This window comes from Aquarana catesbeiana, linkage group LG13 (assembly GCF_042186555.1).
Source record: "Aquarana catesbeiana isolate 2022-GZ linkage group LG13, ASM4218655v1, whole genome shotgun sequence".
NCBI lineage: Eukaryota > Metazoa > Chordata > Amphibia > Anura > Ranidae > Aquarana > Aquarana catesbeiana.
Window position 1 is genome coordinate 185875737 of NC_133336.1, and position 26777 is coordinate 185902513.

The window sequence follows — 26777 nt, forward strand, 5'->3', positions numbered from 1 at the left end:
AGAAGAGGAGGCACTCATTACAGCAAAGGAGGCAAGGCCTGAGTTTACTAAAGGACCCAAACAGGGTGCCTCAGCTTGCATCATACAACTGGGATCTAGAATAGAGACCAGCACAGAGGAAGAAATTTACAATCCCATTGACATTTTGGAACAAGCCGTGGCTCAACTGATACAAACACAGACTGCTTTACAGAACACCTGTAGTAGGTTTCAGCAGAAAATTGATGAAGTAATGAAGGTTCAAGCTGATATACAAAAGGCACTCTCAGAAGGGAAACACATTGTGCCCACCCCTACGGCTGGAAAAAGAAATGTGATCTCTTCCCCAGCTGCGAAATGTTATTAATGCGGGGAGGTAGGACACTTTATCGTGCAATGCCCAGATGGGAAGGGCTTGGCAAATATCGCAGTGGAAGTTGCCAAAGCACTGAAGAAAATATCTGCCAAGAAGCCAGCGGAAAACTCCAGGGGTCCCCGGTGAAGGAGCCAACCAGGTACCTATCTATGGTGGCTCACCCCAGGAATGACAATGCAACCAGACCACAGTGGAAGCTAAGGTCTTTACCGAAGGCTTCCACCGCTGCCACGGAGCAACCTGATGACCCTCTCCCTTCTGCCGTCACTTTCGGGCGACAGAAGATCAAGCCGAATCCAAACTCCCGCAAGAAAGGTGTGAAGGTACAAGCTACCAAACAGGTTAAGCCTGCCACTTAACATGGATTACTTCCCAATCTGGTGGGACCTTCTCCAATTATCCCCATTCGATTGGAAGGAATTTACTTTTGTACAATTAGCAAGACATGAACCGGTCAAGACCTTTTCACCTTATTAAAGGTAGAAGAAACTGAAAATGAATTACCACAGCAAATAGCTTAGTTACTAACACAGATATGAAGAATCAAATGATTTGTAATGACTCACTTCTCACAGTTTGAGCCAGAAAAAAAAAGGCATTTATCACAGCAAAAGCAAAACTATCACTACGCAAGACAGTACCAACTTGCCAAGCCCATGACGCAATAAAGGGTTGTACTCCAGTAGCTTGTGGTAACATCAACATTTTTAAACTTAAAACAACTTAAGCCTCGTACACACGATCGGATTTTCCGACGAGAAATGTGTGATCACAGGCTGTTGGCGGAAAATCCAACCCTGTGTATGCTCCATCAGACAATTGTTGGCCAACTTTCCGTGGACAAATATTGGCTAGCAGGTTTATAAATTTTCCGCGGACAAATGTCTGTTGTCGGATTTTCCAAGCGTGTGTATACAAGTCCATCGGATAAAAGTCCAAAGTACAAACACGCATGCTCGGAAGCAAGGACAAGCCAGAAGCGGTCAGTCTTGTAAACTAGCGTTCGTAATGGAGGACTAACATTCGTGATGTGGCAAATTCTGAAATCTCGAAATGCAGCGCACATTCTCTTCTTCTTTAATGGGATAATAATGAAGCTGCTTTGCTGGTGATACTGATGGAGTTATTGCAAACAAATTGTCAAAGGCTTTTTTTTCTAGTGATATTAAGAATAATATTATTATGCTTTTTTTTTTCTATTTTTTTTTTGCACAAGTTGACACAACACCATTATCCCGTAGTTTTTAAGATCAAAGAATGTTGGTGTCCCTTGTTAATTTTACATTGTATTTTTTAAAATGTAACTGCCTACTCCCAAACTGTCATTTTTAAGTAAAATACATAGCCAAGTATTATTCCACACAATTCTTTTTTTGTGCATTAAAAAAGAAAACAAATAAAATTAGACATGCTATCTGCCAATAGAACTTAACAAAAAAGTGCATTCTATGCATCCAAAAATATAGAAAATATACCAAATCAAATCATTATTTAACCAAAAAAATAATAACAAAGCAATAACTCCAAGGCCAATAATAAATAACACATTACCTCCTTCCATTCCGCAACATGTCTGGTTGACGAACGGCTGTTCAGAAAGGAACAGAAAAACACGAAATGAAAAACGCAAACTGAAAAGCGCTAAATGAAAAACGCGAAAAGAAAAGCGCAAATCAACACTCACCAAACTTCTACTAACAGGAAATTAGCAGAAGAAGCCCAAAGGGCGGCGCTAAAGAGCTGAAAAACAACGTAGTAAGTCACTTCGTATTTGTTGGCCAACAATTGTGTAGCCGTGTGTACGCAAGACAAGTTTGGGCCAACGCCCTATGGACAAAATTCCACGGTTTTGTTGGCCAACAATCCGATCATGTGTACGAGGCTTAAGTTATAACTGTTGTTACCACTAAAAGCCATTTATGTCAAGAAATAGAAAAGTATTAATAAGCAAGGCATATACCAAACCCAAACAGCAATTCCAAAAAATCTTGAGGAAAAATCAAGATTTTTACCTTAAAGAACCTTTATTTTTGCAGTATTGGATGTAGGAAGTCATTAACCGTCGACCATTATGCCATATAAAAGTTGCTAGTAAACATAAACATGCTTAAAATATGGTTGTCTTGCCTCCAGTTTTCACCTTAGAAAATCATACACCATTCTATATTGGCTCACAATAATCTACATTTACAAGAATGCATAGACTGTAGTTTTTGTATTCATCCTTAAAGAAAATTTTTTGGAGAACTAAAGAGGTATGAATAAATGTATTTAGGGTGTCATCATTAATTGCTGATATTCCTCTATATTCCTTTAGTAAAATGAGGGATTCTAGAAGTTCCTGACTAATCAAAGACCTTAATCTTAGACAGTTGAATACATGCAAGACTAAAAAGTACTTTATATACTGCAAAAAGGTTTGTAAAGATATGGGGGCTGGATTTACCAAAACTGGAGAATAAAAATATAATGCAAAATATAATGCAGCCTCACTGTGCCCATCAAATGCAGCCTCGCTGTGCCCATCAATTTCAGCCTCACTGTGCCCATCAAAAGCAGCCTTACTGTGCCCATCAATTGCAACCTCACTGTGCCAATCAATTTCAGCCTCACTGTGCCCATCATATGTAGCCTCACTGTGCCCATCACAGTAGGCCAATCACATCCACATTTCAAGTAAAAGAAAATAAAACCACTTAACATAAGGTGTCCTCATCAGAGTCCCCTTTTACATCGGGTGTCCCAATCAGAGTCCCTCTTTACAGCAGGTGCCCCCCTTTACATCAGGTGTCCCAATCAGAGTCCCCCATTACAACAGGTGTCCCCATCAGCATCCCCCTTTATATCAGGTGTCCCCATCAGAGTCCCCCTATACATCAGGTGTCCTCATCAAAGTCCCTCTTTACAGCAGGTGACCCCTATAGATCAGGTGTCCCACTCAGAGTCCCCTATTACAACAGGTGTCCCCATCAGCATCCCCCTTTATATCAGGTGTCCCCATCAGAGTCCCCCTATACATCAGGTGTCCTCATCAAAGTCCCTCTTTACAGCAGGTGCCCCCCTATAGATCAGGTGTCCCACTCAGAGTCCCCCTTTACAACAGGTGTCCCCATCAGGGTCCCCCTATACATCAAGTGTCCTCATCAGAGTCCTCCTATACATCAGGTGTCCCCATCAGAGTCTTCCGATACACCAGGTGTCCCCATCAGAGTCTTCCTTTAGAACTGGATAGTTTTAGTTGAAAACAAGAAACATAACCTTAAGCTGAACAATATGAACATTAACCAACTGAGCTTCAGCTTCAGCTTCTTTTGGAATGTCACTTTGTTCTAGCAAAATCATTCAGGGTCTAAATATTACGGATCAAAGTTATATTTTTTGAGAATGATACTGGAAAATGATTTGTTTTGGAAAACTGTATACAGTGAGTGAGGTATGATCTCAAACGTACTAAAAAAGCTTTTATCTATACAGAGTATAAAGTTTAAAGTTTTTAGAAATATTGTTAGTTACCTCAGACTAGGCCTCAACACTGTTAGATGGTGAAGGATATTTCTTTGTGTTGTCTTATGCTTGCCACCTTTTGACCTGGTGATGGGATTTGTGTTGGGGAATCAGCCTTTTCTGAAAAACAAAACAAATACCGTTTTTACATAACTATAATTTAGGGGCCTAATAACTGGGCTCACGTTACTGTGTTCCATCTGGCTTGGCATCCATTGACCTTAGGATGGTATTGGGAAAGGAGCAATGCTGCTGGAGAACATTACTGTTACATTATAGTTGAAACATGTTGACCTACGGATGGAAATGAAAGTATTTGCAGTAGGCTGCTGAGTGGAAGTGGTCATTAGCTGATGGATGATGTCTAGATGTTCCAACATGACTTAGACACACTGGCACGTAGGTTAAGTAGCACGAGTCACCCTGTGCATACAAGGAGGAGGGTGGGTCATAGTAGCACCTGTCAAATAATTTTCATAGTGTGGTGCCCTGATGGTATGGTGTATCATGGTCGGGGCAGGCAAGTTGCTTGACCTGTCATCAAAGGCTTCATAGCAGCCATATCGGCAGGCCCATTGAAGCATTCTCCTGCTCTCTGGTGGACCAGTCGGAATCTTTCTAATATTTTATTTAGATTTTTAGGAAGTGTATAATAACGTATTCATGTTTTTAACCAATAAAAAGGCATGTAATCACACATACATAAATGCATCCATAAACTGCACATGCATATAATTGAAATCTAAAATAAAGGATATAAAAACACATCTGTTTCCGTCTTTCTGCAATATGCTTCTAGATACCAAGTAAGAGCACACTTGTATGAGTCAGCCTTCATAACAGAGACATTTATGGTTGGAGAGATTAAAGTAATATGTGAGTAGACTTTCTTATCGTTCCATATTAGACAGAAGAGGAAGTGGTAGCACGATGCAAGGTTTTACGTCGGCTGAGCCCACAATGTTGAATTGTACAGATGAGTTCCAGACAGTGATGGCCATAGATAACTTCTCTGCAGAAATATTTTTTTTTCTAATTTGCAGCACTGTCTTTAAATGATGACTGTTATGGCAAGTTTGGTGCATCTACCACTAAGCCCAGGAGCCTAAAGTGTCACCAACTAAAGGCAAAACATTTTTTTTTTTTAAACTGACAATTTTCAGAAATTTCCAACAAAAATAAATATAAGAAAAAGCACACTGTTGTATACAGCATATCTCTGACAAGTTATCAGTATACATTAAGGCCGGTGATAAACCTCGGTCAGGACACACAAATCATATATCCATAAACATTCTGTGATATCGTCAGATTGGTTGGATAGGATTCAGAGTTGCTGTAGCACAACAGAGTTCACCCTGCAGAAGTGCTTGCGGGCGTGTGAAGGAGATAAAGAGGATAGTGAGAAGGTTAGAAAAGGTCAGAAAAGCGAAAAGGAAGCGGAGAAAACCAGATAGGGGAAGTAGGGGAGAGAGGGTGGAGGGGGATGACCAATCACTCCAGGAGGACAAGCGACCCCCTCGGGGTCAGGTCTCCTTGGGATATCAGATTGTGGGGATCTCCAGCATAACCCATGGCTCCCACAGTCGATTGTGTATTTCAAGAGTGTTGTTTAGGGAGGCTGTCAAGTACTCCATCCTTTTAACATCTCTAAACCTGGAGTGCAGTTCAAACAGTGTGGGGGGTTCCCTCCTTTTCCACTTCAGGGCTACCAAGGTTGGGATCTGATCTAAGGACCTTAGTGATGCAAGGCAGGAAAGCATACCACTAAGCCACTGTGCTGTCCAATAGTTGCTGGGTAAATACAAATCTATCATGGGAGAATAATGGAGGCTGCCATTGCTAACCTTTCATTTTGATAATACTAGTTTCCTGCTGCTAAGCTGATGGCTTCAATGCTGTTTGTCAATGACCTGGAACAAATTTAGGGATATGTAATTCTGGCACTTTTCTGACACTAATTTTCAGCATGCTTGTTTTGGGCTATTGACTTAAAAGTACTGAAGTCAGACATAGCCAGGCATCTAATGCCGTGTACACACGAGCGAACTTTCGACGGACTGAATCACATCAGACTTTTTGATGGACTTACAACGGAGTTCCGCCGAAACGGACTTGCCTACACACGATCACACCAAAGTCCGACCGTCTAGTACGCGGTGACGTACACCAGATCCGACGAGACTATAAAAAGGAAGTGCAATAGCTTGTCCGCCAACCTTTAGGCCCCTTCTGCTAATTTCATGTTTACCTCGTGTTAGTAGAAGTTTGGTGAGAGACGATTCACGCTTTTAAGACTCGTGTTTTTCAGATCGTTTAGCTGTTGTTCAGTTTGTGCTTGTGAGGTTTATATCTGCTTTTCAGAGCATGTTGTGAGTTTGCATTGGTTTATTCAGTGTGTTCTTGTCTGCTCGTTGCTGATTTTCAGCTCGCCCTTCACAGGCCTTGCTGTTCTACAGTGCGTTCTGTTAAGTTCGTTCTGACCAGCCGACCATTTTGAAGCCATGTTGCATGTACGTACTCATCTTAGAGTTTGTGCTTTGCTTGGGCTTGGTGTTGGGATTCATTCTTCAACCCAAGTCCAGTCCATGAGCAGGGTGGGGAGGAGTTCATGGATGGAGAATTGGTTGCTCCAGCGTGACCAATTCTCTCACATTCCTTTGCTTTGTGAGATCCATTAGAATAATCCTGACGATTTCAGGAGCTTTCTCAGGATGATGGACCCTGTTTTTCACCGTTTGTTGGCTTTGCTGACCCCTTATATCAGCAGGCAGGATACCTGCATGAGGCAAGCCATCACTCCGGAGCAGAGGCTAGTTGCCACGTTGCGGTACTTGGCAACTGGGAGAAGCCTGCAAGACCTCAAGTTCTCGACAGGCATCTCCCCCCAGGCTCTGGGGATCATTATCCCAGAGACCTGTTCTGCCATCAAGGTAAGATTTATCCTTTAACATCACATTTGATTGTATTTAATAGGGATGAGCTTCGTGTTCGAGTCAAACCCATGTTCGACTCGAACATTGGCTGTTCGGTCGTTCGCCGAATTCCGAACTTTATGGGCCGTTCGCGCCAAATTCGTGTGGCGCGTCACGGCCCATAATTCACTGCGGCATCGCAGTGCATTGCTGGCTGATGATTGGCCAAGCATGCACTATGACCCGCATGCTTGGCCAATCACAGCGCCGCCTTAACAGAGAGCCGTAATTGGCCAAAGCCAAGGAGGCTTTGGCCAATTATGGCTCAGGGGATTTAGTACACGCCCCACACTATATAATGCCGCCTGCACGGCGGCCCTGTGTAGTGTGTGTTCCGGCGTTCATTAAGAGAGAGAGAGAGACAGACAGTAACATTTGATTTGAGTTAGATAGATTAGGCAGAACAGTCAGTCAGTTAGCTGCACTTACAGTGTATTGTGTATATATATGCATCCCAGGTGTTGCATATATATATACACTGTATTCAGTTTAGCTAGATCCGTTCCTGTTATCTTCTAGACTATTTACATTTAGTGCAGTGCGTCCTGCTCACAGTGTTCAGCTAGATCCGTTCCTGTTATATTCCTACTGACAGGCAGGCTTGTCTTGTTACAGTATTTACAGCTACCTGAAGAAAATTACTGGTGTTACTTTGATCCTATTAGTACCACAGTCAGGCAGCTAGACTATTTACAGTTAGTGCAGTGCGTCCTGCTCACAGTGTTCAGCTAGATCCATTCCTGTTATCTTCTTACTCACAGGCAGGCTTGTCTTGTTACAGTATATACAGCTACCTGAAGAAAATTACTGGTGTTCTTTTGATCCTATTAGTACCACAGTCAGGCAGCTAGACTATTTACAGTTAGTACAGTGCGTCCTGCTCACAGTGTTCAGCTAAACCTACAAGTTAGTGGGGTGCGTCCTGCTCACAGTGTTCAGCTAAACCTACAAGTTAGTGTGGTGCATCCACCTCACAGTGTTCAGCTAAACCTACAAGTTAGTGCATTGCGTCCTGCTCACAGTGTTCAGCTAGATCCGTTCCTGTTATCTTCCTACTGACAGGCAGGCTTGTCTTGTTACAGTATATACAGCTACCTGAAGAAAATTACTGGTGTTCTTTTGATCCTATTAGTACCGCAGTCAGGCAGCTAGACTATTTACAGTTAGTGTAGTACATCCTGCTCACAGTGTTCAGCTAAACCTACAAGTTAGTGGGGTGCGTCCTGCTCACAGTGTTCAGCTAAACCTACAAAAGTTAGTGGGGTGCATCCTGCTCAGTGTTCAGCTAAACCTTCAAGTTAGTGCGGTGCGTCCTGCTCACAGTGTTCAGCTAGATCCGTTCCTGTTATCTTCTTACTGACAGGCAGGCTTGTCTTGTTACAGTATATACAGCTACCTGAAGAAAATTACTGGTGTTCTTTTGATCCTATTAGTACCACAGTCAGGCAGCTAGACTATTTACAGTTAGTGCAGTGCGTCCTGCTCACAGTGTTCAGCTAAATCTACAAAAGTTAGTGGGGTGCGTCCTGCTCAGTGTTCAGCTAAACCTTCAAGTTAGTGCGGTGCGTCCTGCTCACAGTGTTCAGCTAGATCCGTTCCTGTTATCTTCTTACTGACAGGCAGGCTTGTCTTGTTACAGTAAATACAGCTACCTGAAGAAAATTGCTGGTGTTCTTTTGATCCTATTAGTACCACAGTCAGGCAGCTAGACTATTTACAGTTAGTGCAGTGCATCCTGCTCACAGTGTTCTGCTAAACCTACAAGTTAGTGGGGTGCGTCCTGCTCACAGTGTTCAGCTAAACCTACAAGTTAGTGGGGTGCGTCCAGCTCACAGTGTTCAGCTAAACCTACAAGCTAGTGGGGTGCGTCCTGCTCACAGTGTTCAGCTAGATCCGTTTCTGTTATCTTCTTACTGACAGGCAGGCTTGTCTTGTTACAGTAAATACAGCTACCTGAAGAAAATTGCTGGTGTTCTTTTGATCCTATTAGTACCACAGTCAGGCAGCTAGACTATTTACAGTTAGTGCAGTGCATCCTGCTCACAGTGTTCTGCTAAACCTACAAGTTAGTGGGGTGCGTCCTGCTCACAGTGTTCAGCTAAACCTACAAGTTAGTGGGGTGCGTCCAGCTCACAGTGTTCAGCTAAACCTACAAGCTAGTGGGGTGCGTCCTGCTCACAGTGTTCAGCTAGATCCGTTTCTGTTATCTTCTTACTGACAGGCAGGCTTGTCTTGTTACAGTAAATACAGCTACCTGAAGAAAATTGCTGGTGTTCTTTTGATCCTATTAGTACCACAGTCAGGCAGCTAGACTATTTACAGTTAGTGCAGTGCGTCCTGCTCACAGTGTTCTGCTAAACCTACAAGTTAGTGGGGTGCGTCCACCTCACAGTGTTCAGCTAAAGCTACCTGTAGAAGGTTGGTGGTGTTCTCATACTACAGGCAGGCAGTTGATTTTGCTAGCTGCAGTATCAGTACATATATATATATATATATATATATATATATATATCCCAGCTTAGTGCAGCTACAGGCCATTAGTATGTCTGGAAGGCCAAGAAGGAGAGGCAGACAGTCACAAGCCAATAAGAGAGGGCAAGCAGGCTCTGTGTCTAGTGCTGGTCGTGGAGAAGGTGCATCCTCATCAGCACGTGGCCATGGGACACGCTTGGCCTTTTTTTCGGCAGCTGGCCATGTTGAGCCGCAACATGCGGAAGACTTGGTCGAGTGGATGACCAAGCCGTCCTCATCCTCCTCATCCTCTCGCACCCATGCCCAGGGTACTTTGTCTGGCAAAGCAGCGGCCTCTTCCCTCGGCTCAATGTCATCAGTGACTCCTTCCCTAGCCCCACCATGTCCTCCTGAGGAGTCCCTCGAACTGTTTGACCACAGTGTTGGGTACATGCTCCAGGAGGATGCCCAGCGTTTGGAAGGCTCTGATGATGATACTGAGTTCGATGAAGGCAGTAACACGAGCACGGACAGAGGGGGTGCTCAAGAAGGACAGCAATCTGGCAGTCATGCTCCCCCTGCTGCAGCATACTGCCAGGTTTGCTCCAGTGATGAGGAGGGAGGGGATGATGAGGTCACTGACTCAACGTGGGTGCCTGATAGGAGAGAGGAGGAGGAGGAGGAGGAGGAGGCGGCACATCACCAACGAGGCAGGATGCCCTCCAGGGGCCAGCCTAAGGGCAGCACATTGACTGCATCACACCCCAAAGCTCCACATGTGCAGGGCGCTGCAGTCTCTGCGCGTTATTCAAAAAGTTCTTTGGTGTGGGCCTTTTTTGAGACGAGTGCATCAGATCGCACCGCTGCTATTTGCAACATATGTCTCAAGCGTATCTCGCGTGGCCAAAACATCTCCCGCTTGGGTACCACATGCTTGACCAGACATATGTTGACCTGCCATGCAGTTCGTTGGCAAGCGTATCTAAAAGACCCACACCAAAGAACAAAGAGGACCTCTGCTTGCTCCTCATCAGCTGAGATTTCCAACCCCACTAGACCTTCAGTCCTCTCTGAGACCTGCACTGAGAGGAATGAAGGTGTAGAATTAGGTGTGTCACAGCCACGTACATGTGGGCAATCTGATTTTGGTACACCGACGTCAGATTGTACCAGGCAAATTTCCCTGCCCCAGCTGCTGCACCGCCAAAAGAAGTTTGCTCCCAGCCATCCACATGCCCAGCGGTTGAATGCTAGCTTGGCAAAATTGCTAGCACTTCAACTGCTGCCTTTTCAGTTGGTAGACTCTGCCCCCTTCCGTGAGTTTGTGGAATGTGCGGTTCCTCAGTGGCAGGTACCCAAACGCCACTTTTTCTCACGGAAGGCGATTCCGGCTCTCTACCAGCATGTGGAAGGCAATGTCCATGCCTCACTGGACAGGGCGGTCAGCGGTAAGGTGCATATTACCGCTGACTCATGGTCCAGCAGGCATGGACAGGGACGTTACCTAAGTTTCACGGCGCATTGGGTGACTCTGCTGGCAGCTGGGAAGGATGCAGGACAAGGTGCAGTAGTGTTGGAGGTTGTTCCGCCACCACGCCTCCAAAATGCTAATGATTGTGACACACCTCTCTCCTCCACCCCCTCCTCTTCTTCTTCCTCCATGGCCTCTTCCTCGGAACCAGCGGTGCTCCGTAGTCGTTCAAGGGGCTACGCAAGTACGCAGGCCAAAAGATGCCATGCGGTGCTTGAGCTGGTGTGCTTGGGGGACAGGAGCCACACTGGGGCAGAGGTTCTGTCAGCTCTGCAGGGGCAGGTTCAGAGGTGGTTGACGCCACGCCAACTTAAGGCAGGAATGGTGGTTTGCGACAATGGCACCAACCTCCTCTCTGCCCTCCGACAGGGACAAATGACCCATGTGCCCTGTTTGGCTCACGTCCTTAACTTGGTGGTGCAGCGGTTCTTGGGCAGGTATTCAGGCTTACAGGATGTCCTGAGGCAGGCCAGGAAAGTCTGTGTGCATTTCCGCCGGTCATATAATGCCAGTGCTCGGCTGACGGACCTCCAAAAGGAGTTTAACCTGCCCAAGAACCGCCTAATCTGTGACATGCCCACCAGGTGGAACTCAACATTGGCCATGCTGCAGTGGCTGCACACGCAGCAGAGGGCCATCAATGAGTACCTGTGCGACTATGGCACCAGGACAGGGTCAGGGGAGCTTGGTTTTTTTTCCCCACGCCAGTGGGCCATGATCAGGGATGCATGCACTGTCCTGTCACCATTTGAGGAGGCCACGAGGATGGTGAGCAGTGACAGTGCATGCATCAGTGACACTGTCCCCCTTGTCCACCTGTTGGAGCACACGCTGCGTGGAATAATGGACAGGGCACTTGAGGCAGAACAGAGGCAGGAAGAGGAGGACTTCCTTAGCTCTCAAGGCCCCCTTTATCCAGACAGTGTTCCTGCGTGCCCGCCGATCACACAGGAAGAGGACGAGGAGGAAGAGGAGGTGGAGGAGGAGGAGGAAGATTGTGTCAGTATGGAGGTGGAGCCTGGCACTCAGCATCAGCAGCAGTCTTTAAGGGATCAGTCCCAAGAAACACATGGACTTGTACGTGGCTGGGAGGAGGTGGCTGCAGACCATGTCGTCCTTAGTGACCCAGAGGACTCCGGACCGAATGCCTCAGCAAACCTACGCTGCATGGCCTCCCTGATCCTGCAAAGCCTGCGTATGGATCCTCGTATTCGTGGTATCAAGGAGAAGGACCAATACTGGCTGGCAACCCTCCTTGATCCACGTTACAAGGGTAAGGTTGCGGACCTTATCTTGCCATCGCAGAGGGAGCAGAGGATGAAACATCTTTGGGAGGCCTTGCAGAAAGGTCTGTGCAACGCGTTCCCAGAGACTGGGAGGTTACAAACTCCTGTTTCTGGACAACGTGTTGCTGAGGCTTCGGTCAGTCAAAGAAGGAGCGGTGGAGAAGGTGGCCGTCTGACCGATGCGTTCAGACAATTTTTTGGTCCGCAGCCCCAAGGTATGATCGGTTCCAGCAACCATCGCCAGCGTCTGTTTTACATGGTGCAGGAATACCTAGGGGCAAGATCAGACTTGGACACCTTTCCCACCGAAAATCCTCTGGGTTACTGGGTCTTGAGGATGGATCACTGGCCAGAGCTTGCACAGTATGCAATTGAGCTACTGGCCTGTCCTGCATCCAGCGTTCTTTCAGAACGCACATTCAGTGCTGCTGGAGGCGTGGTAACCGATCACAGGGTGCGTCTGTCCACTGACTTGGTCGATCGACTGACCTTCATAAAAATGAATGAGTCTTGGATCACCACCAGCTACCAAGCACCTGATGCTGATGTAACCGAATAATTTTTTTTGAAATCTCAGATCCCTTCAAAGACTGCCTATGCTGATGCTGAGTGACTATCCCTGAGTAATTATCCTCTTCCTCCTCAATCATCACGCTGATAGCTTGTAAGAACATTTTTGGTTCTGGGCGCCACCACCAGTGCCTAAGGCACAATTTTTCAGCCCCTGTTTAACAGGGGCGTGTAATTACAATTTTTGATGTAATACTTTGCAGCAGGGCTCGTTCCTGCATTCCAACTAGAGTGTCTGTGAGGGGTTGCAGTGTTGTAGCACCAGCACCAGTGCCTAAGGCCCATTTTTTCTGCCCCTGTTTAACAGGGGCGTGTAATTACAATTTTTGATGCAATACTTTGCAGCAGGGCTCATTCCTGCATTCCAACTAGAGTGTCTGTGAGGGGTTGCAGTGTTGTGGCACCAGCACCAGTGCCTAAGGCCCAATTTTTCAGCCCTTGTTTAACAGGGGCGTGTAATTACAATTTTTGATGCAATACTTTGCAGCAGGGCTCGTTCCTGCATTCCAACTAGAGTGTCTGTGAGGGGTTGCAGTGTTGTGGCACCAGCACCAGTGCCTAAGGCCCATTTTTTCTGCCCCTGTTTAACAGGGGCGTGTAATTACAATTTTTGATGCAATACTTTGCAGCAGGGCTCGTTCCTGCATTCCAACTAGAGTGTCTGTGAGGGGTTGCAGTGTTGTGGCACCAGCACCAGTGCCTAAGGCCCAATTTTTCAGCCCTTGTTTAACAGGGGCGTGTAATTACAATTTTTGATGCAATACTTTGCAGCAGGGCTCATTCCTGCATTCCAACTAGAGTGTCTGTGAGGGGTTGCAGTGTTGTGGCACCAGCACCAGTGCCTAAGGCCTAATTTTTCAGCTCCTGTTCAACAGGGGCATGTAATTACAATTCTTGATCTAATATTTCACAGCAGAGCCCTGTGAGGGCTTACAGTGTTGTGGCCACAGCAACACCTAAGGCCCAAATTTCTGCTGAGTATATAGGGCAGGACCCTACTTTCAAACAACTAACTTACAAACGACTCCTACTTGCAAACGGAAGGAGACAACAGGAAGTGAGATGAAATCTACCCCTAGGAAGGGAAATTCTCTCCTGTAAGAGTTAATATGGGAAAAACATTTCTCCTTTCCACTGATGCTTTCCAATCCTTGTTCCACAAAAAAACCCAAATTTTCAAAAAACATTTTTCATTGGGACAAAAAGTGAGGTGAAATCTTCTGAAGAGGAAGAAAGACAGCAAAACAAATGTCACAGGGGTGATAACCCTTCCCTATGTTTTCCAAAAAGCTTAAAAAAGATTTTTTGGCTGGAGCTAAACACGTTAAAAATGTACCCGTTCAAAATTACAAAGAGATTCTACTTAACAACAAACCTACAGCCTGTATACTGCTGTTCAGAGTATATAGGGCCTGGTGGCCCCACACCTTTCCTTATTTTAATTTGGGTGCAGGGTTCCCCTTAATATCCATACAAGACCCAAAGGGCCTGGTAATGGACTGGGGGGTACCCATGCCGTTTGTCTCACTGATTTTCATCCATATTGCCAGGACCCGACATTACATTAAACCCGCAAGCAGTTTTAAATGAGATTTTTTCCTTTAAAAATGACATTTGGTGCAGGGACTGTTCTAAACACGGGAAACACGCGTCACTTTACAAGCATACTATAGACACCCCTCAGGTACGATATTTAAAGGAATATTTCACTTTTTTTTTTTTTACTTTAAGCATCATTAAAATCACTGCTGCGAAAAAACGGCCGTTTTTAAAAGTTTTTTTTGCATTGATACATGTCCCCTGGGGTAGGACCCGGGTCCCCAAACCCTTTTTAGGACAATACCATGCAAATTAGCCTTTAAAATGAGCACTTTTGATTTCGAACGTTCGAGTCCCATAGACGTCAATGGGGTTCTAACGTTCGTGCGAACTTTCGGTCCGTTCGCAGGTTCTGGTGCGAACCGAACCGGGGGGTGTTCGGCTCATCCCTAGTATTTAATGTTTGCTAATGTATTTCTTTCCTCAATCCCTAATTACCATGATTGCAATATGCTGTGAATGTCCCCTTTGTCCTCATGCATGCTGGAAGCTTTTAATGCTCCTCCTGCCTTCACAAACCTCCCCAGCATGCTATGCTGGGCCCATATCCACCTAGTCTAGTCACTTAACAATGTATTTTGTCAGCTCCATTGTAGTGTTTTAGCCTAAACACCCCTTTAAAATGTGTCCAAATGGTCTGTGTATCCTTAAATTAATTTATAAGCCCCCCCCCCCTAAAATGTGTCCAAATGGTCTGTGTGTCCTTAAATTAATTTATAAGCCCCCCCTAAAATGTGTCCAAATGATCTGTGTGTCCTTAAATTAATTTATAAGCCCCCCTAAAATGTGTCCAAATGGTCTGTGTGTCTTTAAATTAATTTATAAGCCCCCCCCAAAATGTGTCCAAATGGTCTGTGTGTCCTTAAATTAATTTATAAGCCCCCCTCCCCCTAAAATGTGTCCAAATGGTCTGTGTGTCCTTAAATTAATTTATAAGCCCCCCCAAATGTGTCCAAATGGTCTTTGTGTCCTTAAATTAATTTATAAGCCCCCCCTAAAATGTGTCCAAATGGTCTGTGTGTCCTTAAATTATTTATAAGCCCCCCCTCCCCCTAAAATGTGTCCAAATGGTCTGTGTGTCGGTAAATTAATTTATAAGCCCCCCCCCTTAAATTTTATCAATGGGTCATCAGAGGGGGTGAGGAATCTGATAAGTGGGCCTTATAGTTTAGTCTTTAAATAATACTTAAAATAAATGTTATACTGATGTTGGGCAAGAATGTTTTTTGTGTAATGTGCTTGCAATGTTATGTGCAAAAGTACTTTTTTTTTTTTGACTCCCCAGTTTCCTTCAACGCCACAGGAATGGCAACTGTGGAGGGGCTATAGATGAGAAGCACGTCCACATCATGCCACCACCCCATTCGGGGTCATACTATTTTAACTATAAGGGGTTTCATAGTATTATGTTAATGGCGGTGGTGTCAGCACAATATGAATTTCTGTATGTGGACGAGAGGAAGAATGGCCGGATGTCGGATGGAGGAGTCTTCACCCAGACGGAGTTCTACCAGCGTCTCCAGAGTGATGGTCTGGGATTGCCACCTGATACAGATAACGTGGAAGGACTCCCCTTTGTCTTCATTGCAGATGAAGCCTTCGGTCTGGGCGAGCACCTGATGAGGCCCATCCCCCAAAGGACCCTCACCTCGGAGAGGAGGGTTTTTAACTACTAGCTGGCCAGAGCTAGAAGAGTTGTGGAGAATGCCTTCGGGATAATGGCCAGCTGGTTCCGCCTGTTTCAGACAGCAATCCACATGGCGGACTACAAACTTAATCACATTGTCCTAGCATGCTGCATCCTGCACAATTTTTCACGCAAAAAATTCAAGAAATTATCTTGCATCAGTTGGTCCTGAGGCCGGACTTACAGAGAATCCTCTGATGGGCCTGGATACTGGCTATACTGGCTTGGCCCCCCAAAGCGCCTGTGAAATTCGGGATAAATTTAATTTTTTAAAATCTAGAAATGTATTTATTGCTTGCCTTTATTTTTGGCTGTCTCCTAGGTTCTCCTAGTGACCTTGTAGTGCCAAGTGTATTTTCCTTTAGTAAATAAGCCCCATTGTCACTGCAAATACCAAAAAAGTTACAAAACTGGTATTGAGCATTGAAAGAAGAAGCCACACATTGTTGATTTGCAAACTTTTTAATCTGTGCAGATTCACATGCGTTTATAAAAAAATTTTAGAAAATATATATATTTTATTTAACAACATGTTTTTTTTGGTTTTAAAAAAACTTTTTTTTATTTTTTTTACAAACAGGCATTTTTTTTTTTTTTTTTTTTTTTTTAGAAACAGACATATTTTTTTTTTTTTTTACAAACAGGCTTTTTTTTACAAAATTTGGCTTTTAACATTTTAAAAAGTAAAAGCCCAGAATGTGGTCTGCAAAAAAGGAAATGAAGAACATGATCAATGAACATCGATCATGTTCTTCATTTCCTGCTGCATATTGTCCAGCTGATTGCGCATGATGTGCAGGCTATTGCACATGGCATCAATCTCCCCATTCCAGGCCATGATCTGGCCAATCAGACTTTGGGCGCTGTCCGTTGTAAATGCTTCCCCTTCCACAACCAGCAAATCACCTAAAATTGATAAAAAAACATGTATTTAGAAATATGCAGGCATACAAAGATTACCTGAAGCTGGAGTGTCAGACACTCACCTGGTGGGGTGCCCACGTTGCCCACTTCTTCCACCTCTCGTTCCTCAACATCCTTGGGGGGGGGCTAATTTCCCATTCAGGCCGGCGAGGTCGGGGGTCCCTGAGATCCTGCTGTTTGAGTCTTTTCTCCCCTGTGAGAATTAAACAAAAGGTATACTTAGCACACAGATATTTGAGTCCAGAAATAGGAATATGAAACATTGCTTAGAAGTGGTGTACAATTGTCTGTTTGGGAAAACATCCAAGTTGAAGACGTGATTGAAACCCCCTTTTAAACAAACTGCAATACTGCCTTTTTTGGCCAAGTTTTACACCCCAAGTATCCCCTGGAGCCCCTGTGTGGGTTACCCTAAGAAATGTTCTCTGGTGTCCCACACTAGTGCTCCTGAGTCCAGATGTGTAAACAGCTGCTGAGTGTCCTCTCCTTACATTCCACTGAATGAAGTTTGCTATTCATTCTAGTTTCAGACAACTAGACAACAATGTCCTAAACTTCTTTTATTAAGACAAATTACCAAGACCAAAAATGCTTTTTAAACCATGTATCAACTAAATACACTGTATATATTTTCAAACGATGTTTCCTACGAACGATGTTTCCTACGAACGATTCGTGTGTACACGAACATGAAAGTAGCCATTTAAAACTGTACAGCAGTAAATAAAAGCACATGGAGCAGCATGCAAGTTAATAATCAGAATAGAACACATGATAAGTACTTACTTTTTTGAAGAACTTTATTCTTCTGTAGTGATCCGGCTCCCTCAATTTAAGGTCGGGCCAGCGTTTCCTCAATTGGTCTTTAGAGCGTCGTACCCCAAAATTCTGATGCAGGGTCTTCTCTACTTTGGACATGATTTTGGCCTTGCGCAAATTTGGCTGGGTGTACGGTCGATGCTTCCCATCATAATCGTTCCTCCGCAAGATGTACACCATCTCCATCATCTCTTCAAAGAATAATATTGTAGGCCTTAAATTTCTTCTTCCCAGATTGGGACGTTTCGGGTTCCGGGCTTTCCTCATTACTAGAAGAATTAACACACACCTGCTGTGTCTCCGCCATGTTGCTCCTACTGCGCGCCGGGGAATATTCGTGAAAAAGAACGTCAGGGGCGGGCAACGCAGGCGAAGTTTCACGCATGCGCACTGTATATAAATCTGACACGCAAGTGCCGTACGTACGTACGTTCTGTGCATAGAGAGAAGGGGCGGTGAATATTCGTGAAAAAGAATTCAGGGGTGGGTGACACAGGCGGAGTTTTGACACATGCGCACTGTATATAAAGCTGATACGCAAGTGCCGTACGTGCACGGAGGAAATGGGAATGGAAGTTGCGACCGACCGAAACGAAGGTAATTTTTATACAAATTTTCACATCAGTGACTTATACTGCTTATAGATTGAGGCCTATATTGGGATAAGATTATCCACTTAGTAACCGGCCCATAGCCGAATGAATACAGGGTGATTTGTTAACTCTGTGAGGGCGTACTATGACGTCCTCCTGGAGAATCGTTCCCGCGTGCCCCCTGGGGTGCGCACACGGGAACATCCGTGCTTGCTGGGTTCACAGGACCCGGCGCAACACGGATTGCGGTAAAGGGACAATGACAGCGGCCCTTTACCACGTGATCGCTCCATCCACTGATGTAGCGATCTCAAATGTCAACAAAGACAGTGAAGCAGGGTCATCAGAAGTTCATCGCTCTCCTCACACCGATGCAGCATGAGAGGAGAGGAGAGCGATCGTGTGCCAAACTGTGAGTTTCATTTTATATAGCAGTGCCACAATAGTGCCACCTGTGCCACCTCTGTGCCACACCAGTGCCACCTCTGTGCCACACCAGAGCCACACCAGTGCCACCAGAGCCACTACAGTGCACACCAGTGCCACACCAGTGCCACCTGTGCCCATCAGTGCTCATCTGCGCTACTGCAGTGCCACATCAGTGCCGCCTGTGCCCACCAGTGCCACCTGTGTGCTAATCAGTGCCACCAGAGCCACACCAGTGCAACCAGAGCCACACCAGTCCCACTACAGTGCACACCAGTGCCACACCAGTGTCACCTGTGCCCATCAGTGCTCATCTGAGCCACTGCAGTGCAACATCAGTGCCACCTGTGCCCACCAGTGCCGCCTGTGCCCACCAGTGCCGCCTGTGTGCTAATCAGTGCCACCAGAGTCACACCAGTGCAACCAGAGCCACACCAGTGCCACTACAGTGCACACCAGTGCCACCTGTGCCCATCAGTGCCACCTGCACCACTGCAGTGCCACATCAGTGCAGCCTGTGCCCACCAGTGCCTGTGCCCACCAGTGCCACCTGTGCCCACCAGTGCCGCCTGTGCCCACCAGTGCCACCACAGTGCTCTGCAGTGCAGCCTCACCAGCCACCAGTATGGCAAAAAAATATCTTACTAGGGAGGAGGCCTACCAGCATCTAAGCATGACCAATGAGAGCAGCGGGGAACTCTCTGAGTCTCAGTCCGATTCGGATTCGGCCTATGAACCCGTTACAAGCAGCGGGTCTGATACAGAATTGGAAGAGGAATGTGTGCCTGTGAAAAGAAGGTGTTCTGGCGTGAAGCAGCAGCCTACTACCAGCAGCGCAGGGCCATCCACCTCGCGAGCAGTGCCGTCCACCTCGAGAGCAGTGCCGTCCACCTCCAGAGCAGTGTCGTCCACCTCCAGAGCAGTGCCGTCCACCTTGAGAGCAGAGCCGTCCACCTCGAGCAGAGCCACTACAACAAAGGTCAGGCACCAGTAGGGTGTCATCTCAGCCCAAAGGGATAGGGGCCATGCCAGCGTCCCTATGCCCTTCAAAACCCCCTGTGGCTTCCCCCTAATTCCGGAGCAGCAAATATCCCCCCTTTCACCGCCCAGCCAGGTTTCCAGGTGAACACCAATGATTTTTGCCATGCTTGATTTTTTTCATTTGATTTTCACCGAAGACTTCATTGTGGCCCAGTGCAACCTCTACGCACAGCAGCACATAGTAAGCAACCCTGGCTCTAGTTACGCCCATCCCTTTGAGTGGGGAGAACTAACCGTAGGGGAATTCAAAATTTTCTTAGGCCTAACTTTTACTATGGGACTTACAAAAAAAAACAATTGTACTCCTATTGGTCTACCAAACCTATCCACCACATGCCACTCTTCTCATCCCTTATGCCAAGATCCAGATACCTAATGATTATGCGGTTCCTCCACTACAATGACAACACCCAGTGCCCTCCCCGAAATGACCCAGCTTTTGACAAACTATTTAAAATTCGGCCACTCCTAAATTATTTCTCTGAAAAATGTTCCCAGTTATATACCCCCAAACAGAATATTTCCATGGATGAGTCCCTTGTAAAATTCTCAGGCAGGCTGGGCATCAAACAGTTTATCCCCAGCAAAAGGACCCAATTTGGGGTTACACTGTACAAACTTTGTGACCGAGCCACGGGGTACATCCACTCCTTGGAAAGGGATACCATCTTTATGTGGACAATTTTTATACTAGCTTGCCCCTCTTCCGCAATCTTCACCAGAGAGACACCCCAGCATGTGGTACAGTAAGATGCAATAGAAAGGGCTTCCCGCAAAAACTCGTCAATGAAAGGCTACGACGAGGGGAGACGGCATCCATAATCCATAATGACACCTACGTGGAAGTCTCTAGAAGAAATGGCCCAATCCAGAAACCAGCTTGTGTTTATGAGTTTAATTTGTTTATGGGGAGAGTGGACTTCAATGATCAGATGATTGAACCTTACCTTCCCACAAGAAAATCCTGCCACTGGTATAAAAAAGTGTCCATTTATTTTTTCAGTTTGGCCATGTATAACACTTATGTTATTTACCAAAAATCTACAGAGAACCCCGTATCCTATCTGCACTACCAAGAAGAAGTTATTTCTACCCTTTTGTACCCTGAAAGCCCACCAGCAACTATTCACTCTAATTCCGTGAGCAGACTCCACAAGCGCTACTTTCCTGACAAAATCCCCCCCCCCCCGTGAAACGGGCCACAGACGTCAGAAGAAATTCCGGGTGTGCTCCAGAGGAGGAATTAGAAGAGACACCACGTATTACTGGCCCGATTGCCCTTCCCAACCAGGCCTCTGTATAGGTGAATGTTTCCGCCGTTACCATACTTCTCTACATTATTAGGGAAGTACGGTAAACGTAATTCTCATTTCCTGTCATTTTCCTCCACACCCCTTATGCCACTGCACTTAACTGTACATACCTCTGCCTTCTCCCGAACCGACCCTGGCCTGTTATATGACCAAGCTTCTGCCTAACGTTAAACATACCTCTGCCTTCTCCGGAACTGACCCCGGCCTGTTATACTACCAAGCTTCTGCCTAATGCTAAACTGTACCTACCTCTGCCTGCTCTGGTACTGACCCTGGACTGTTTGACCACGTTTTTTGCCTGCCTTTAGGATTGATCTTTTACCCTGCTATGCTAGTGGGAACACAGGGGTCTCACATATGTGAGGGTCTCCAGAATTGTTTTTCTGGATGAAGAAAACTCATTTTTTAGTTTTCTCATTCCCGGATTAGGGTCTGGAGACTCGGAGGCTTCAAAGAGATTTGGATGGGAGAAGCCTCTAACCCATCCCCATTCTTTCCTGGCCTGCTACTTGGACCGTGTTCCTGCTTACTACCAGGACCAATATTTTGGCACTGCTGGCAACGTCTCTACTTGCACTGACCCTGGGCTGTATATGGACAGTATCCCTGCCTGTACTGACTATGGACAATATTCCTGCATGCTGCCTGGACAATTCCATTCACTGTCGCTGACCACATCCCTGCCTGCTGCCTGGATCAGGGCTCTCCTCCTGTGGACAATTGCACTACTAAAACCACAGGTAATCGTTTGTTTATCCTTTACTCAGCAGAATGTATTTTAGGGTGTAATTCTTGGTATGTACATGCTGTGTTAGAAATATGAAGGGCCTTCAAAAATGTGATAGATTGTAAGGAAATTGGATGCGTAATTTATGTCCCTAGAACACCTGATGGTGCTTCTTGGATGTTGGGCCTCTATGTGGCCAGGCTGTGTAAAAGTCTCACACATGTGGTATCGCCGTACTTAGGTGGAATCAGAATATATTTTGGGGTGTCATTTTTGCTATGTACATGTTATGTGTTGGAAATATCTTAAAAAATGGACAACTTTGTGTAAAAAAAAATGCGTTTTCATTTTTTTCCACATCTTTCCAAATCTTCTGGAAAAAAATGAACCGTTCAAAAGACTCATTATGCCTCATACATAGATGTGCACACAGGGTGGGCACACCCTAATCACCCTGTGTGGCGCAGATTCCCCCCTGTTTCAACCCCTGATTTTTCAGCAAAGCCCCTGAAGGGGATCCTAACAAAAATTGTAAAAACTAATACAAAAAATAGAATTGTAAAAAATAAAAAACTACTGACACCATCCACTGCCCTATGGAAACCAATTCCGTCCCTACTGACACCATCCACTACTCTACTGACACCATCAGTATAAATACACATGCACACACACATATTTGTTTGAGCTTTGAGGTGCACACCCTAATGCAATAAGCTGTGCACGCCTATGGCCTCATAGATTATACGTTGGGGTGTTTGCTTTCCAAAATGGTGTCACTTTGTGGGCGTTTTCATTGTCCTGGTGCTCCAGGGCCTTTAAAAGTGTAATAGATGGTTGAGAGATTAGATGTGTAATTTATACTCCTAGAACGCCTGAAGTTGCTACTTCAATGTTGGGCCTGTGTATGTGGCCAGGCTGTGTAAAAGTCTCAAACATGTGGTATCGCCACACTCAGGAGGAGCAGCAGAATATATTTTGGGGTTTCATTTGTGGAATGTACCTGCCATGTGAGAGAAATACCCTGTTATAATGACAATTTGGTGTGAAAAAAAATAAAAAATAAAAAAAATCTTCATTTTGCAAAGAATTGTGGGAAAAAATGACAACTTCAAAGGGGTCATTTGGGGGGTATTTGTACTTTTACTGGCTTGTTAGTAGGGATGAGCCGAACACCCCTGCACCAGAACCTGCGAACAGACCGAAAGTTTGCGCGAACGTTAGAACTCTGTTAAAGTCTATGGAACTCAAACGTTCAAAATAAAAAGTGCTAATTTTAAAGGCTAATATGCAAGTTATTAGAAAAGGCAAAACACCGCGCTATACCATAAAAATTAATACATAAGGTGTACTGAAAAAAGCAATCAAAAAGTGACAAATTGTTCAAAAAACAACATAAAAGCAGCCGCTACAAAGTGTGATACGCACATACACAGTAAATAAAAATATAAAAAAGCAGCCCCAGACGACGTCAGAGTGTGACGAAACGTACGTCGGGCGTGCTGACGTGCTGACGTGCTGCATCCACTGTTTACAGTCTACAGGACGGGCGATCGCTCTCTAGCCGGCCGGCTTATATGTTTGTTGATACTTTTCCGAATGTAAGTGCAACTCTTTTGTTTTTAATAAAAGTAAAGCAGGATTACGCTATGTTGCCTTTCCTTCTTTCTTGGTACACCTCCCTTGAGGTTTATCCCTAGCCAGTGGTACATCTCCACCTAGAGTGGTAACTGGAGGAACAGCGGGCTTAATCCAAGCTAAGGTGGTGTGGTCCTCTCTGATGGTCCATCTTGAAAGGCCCCGACCGGGTTAAGGTCGCAAGCTCTTCCAAGCTTGCCGTTTGGTAAGCGCATAATTTTACTATACCACAGTGGTGCGGTGAAGGACTCAATATTTCCACCTACCTCATCTTTTTTATTCACCATCTATGATCGATACTGAATAGGATTGTTCATCCCATATATTTATGCCAATTTATGAACTTGGAGTCTACCCCTAATTTGGGCCTAATATCCCACTTGTTTGTTTGTTATATCATATATAACCAAATTTTGTCACAGCGCTGCTTTTTTATATTTATATATTTATATATTTATATTTTTATTTAATATGCAAGTTATTGTCCTAAAAAGGGTTTGGGGACCCGGGTCCTGCCCCAGGGGACATGTATCAATGCAAAAAAAAGTTTTAAAAACAGCCGTTTTTTCGGAAGCAGTGATTTTAATGATGCTTAAAGTGAACAAAAAAGTGAAATATTCCTTTAAATATCGTACCTGGGGGGTGTCTATAGTATGCCTGTAAAGTGGCGCGTGTTTCCCGTGCTTATAAGAGTCCCTGCACAAAATGACATTTGTAAAGGAATAAAAGTAATTTAAAACTGCTTGCGGCTTTAATGTAATGTCGGGTCCCGGCAATATGGATGAAAATCAGTGAGACAAACGGCATGGGTACCCGCCCCCCCCAGTCCATTACCAGGCCCTTTGGGTCTTGTATGGATATTAAATGGAACCCCGCACCCAAATTAAAAAAAGGAAAGGCGTGGGGGCCCCCAGGCCCTATATACTCTGAACAAAAGTATACAGACGGAGCAAACAAGACAGGGCCTGTAGGTTTGTTGTTAAGTAGAATCTGTTTGTAATTTTGAACTGGTACATTTTTAAAGTGTAGCTTGAGGCCAAAAAAATCTATTTTTAAGCTTTTTGGAAAACATAGGAAATCACCCCTGTAACATTTGTTTTGCTGTCTGTGCACCTCTTCAGAAGGTTTCACCTCACTTTCTGTCCCAATTAGGGATGAGCTTCGAGTTTGAGTCAAACCCATGTTTGACTTGAACATCGCATGTTCGACCGTTCGTCACATTTCGAACGTTCGAAAGCGCCAAATTCGAGTGGCGTGTCACGGCCCATAATTCACTGCGGCATCGCAGTGCATTGCTGGCTGATGATTGGCCAAGCATGCACTATGACCCGCATGCTTAGCCAATCACAGCGCCATCTGTACAGAGAGCTGTAATTGGCCAAAGCCAGGGTGGCTTTGGCCAATTATGGCTCAGGGGGTTTAGTACACGCCCCACACTATATAAGGCCGCCTGTGTGGCGGCCTTGTGTAGCGTGTTGCGGCGGCAGCAGAGAGATAGACAGAGAGACAGTGTCATTTGATTTAAGTTAGATAGAGTAGGCAGGCGAGTCAGTTAGCTGCACTTACAGTGTATTGTGTGTATATATATATATATGCATCCTAGGTGTTTTATATATATACAGTGGGGACGGAAAGTATTCAGACCCCCTTAAATTTTTCACTCTTTGTTATATTGCATGCCATTTGCTAAAATCGTTTAAGTTCATTTTTTTCCTCATTAATGTACACATAGCACCCCATATTGACAGAAAAACACAGAATTGTTGACATTTTTGCAGATTTATTAAAAAAGAAAAATTGAAATATCACATGGTCCTAAGTATTCAGACCCTTTGCTCAGTTTTTAGTAGAAGCACCCTTTTGATCTAATACAGCCATGAGTCTTTTTGGGAAAGATGCAACAAGTTTTTCACACCTGGATTTGGGGATCCTCTGCCATTCCTCCTTGCAGATCCTCTCCAGTTCTCTCAGGTTGGATGGTAAACGTTGGTGGACAGCCATTTTTAGGTCTCTCCAGAGATGCTCAATTGTGTTTAAGTCAGGGCTCTGGCTGGGTCATTCAAAAACAGTCATGGAGTTGTTGTGAAGCCACTCCTTCATTATTTTAGCTATGTGCTTAGGGTCATTGTCTTGTTGGAAGGTAAACCTTCGGCCCAGTCTGAGGTCCTGAGCACTCTGGAGAAGGTTTTCGTCCAGGATATCCCTGTACTTGGCCGCATTCATCTTTTCCTTGATTGCAACCAGTCCTGTCCCTGCAGCTTAAAAACACCCCCACAGCATGATGCTGCCACCACCATGCTTCACTGTTGGGACTGTATTGGATAGGTGATGAGCAGTGCCTGGTTTTCTCCACACATACCGCTTAGAATTAAGGCCAAAAAGTTCTATCTTGGTCTCATCAGAGCAGAGAATCTTATTTCTCACCATCTTGGAGTCCTTCAGGTGTATTTTAGAAAACTTCATGCGGGCTTTCATGTGTCTTGCACTGAGGAGAGGCTTGCGTCAAGCCATTCTGCCATAAAGCCCCGACTGGTGGAGGGCTGCAGTGATGGTTGACTTTCTACAACTTTCTCCCATCTCCCGACTGCATCTCTGGAGCTTAGCCACACTGATCTTTGGGTTCTTCTTTACCTCTCTCACCAAGGCTCTTTTCCCCCGATAGCTCAGTTTGGCCAGACGGCCAGCTCTAGGAAGGGTTCTGGTCATCCAAAACGTCTTCCATTTAAGTATTATGGAGGCCACTGTGCTCTTAGGAACCTTAAGTGCAGCAGAAATTTTTTTGTAACTTTGGCCAGATCTGTGCCTTGTCACAATTCTGTCTCTGAGCTCGTCAGGCAGTTCCTTTGACCTCATGATTCTCATTTGCTCTGACATGCACTGTGAGCTGTAAGGTCTTAAAAAAGACAGGTGTGTGGCTTTCCTAATCAAGTCCAATCAGTATAATCAAACACAGCTGGACTCAAATGAAGGTGTACAACCGTCTCAAGGATGATCAGAAGAAATGGACATCACCTTAAATATATGAGTGTCACAGCAAAGGGTCTGAATACTTAGGACCATGTGATATTTCAGTTTTTTTCTTTTTTAATAAATCTGCAAAAATGTCAACAATTCTGTGTTTTTCTGTCAATATGGGGTGCTGTGTGTACATTAATGAGGAAAAAAATGAACTTAAATGATTTTAGCAAATGGCTGCAATATAACAAAGAGTGGAAAATTTAAGGGGGTCTGAATACTTTCTGTCCCCACTGTATAGACACTGTATTCAGTTTAGCTAGATCCATTCCTGTTATTCTCTTCCTACTGACAGGCAGGCAGGTGTTTTTACAGTATTTACA

General features: G+C 45.1%; 1 pseudogene; it reads left to right on the forward strand.

The window, feature by feature from the left end:
- The first annotated feature begins 375 nt into the window (after positions 1-375).
- Positions 376-26777, forward strand: part of LOC141116620 (procathepsin L-like) — a 68943-nt pseudogene continuing 42541 nt past the window's right edge.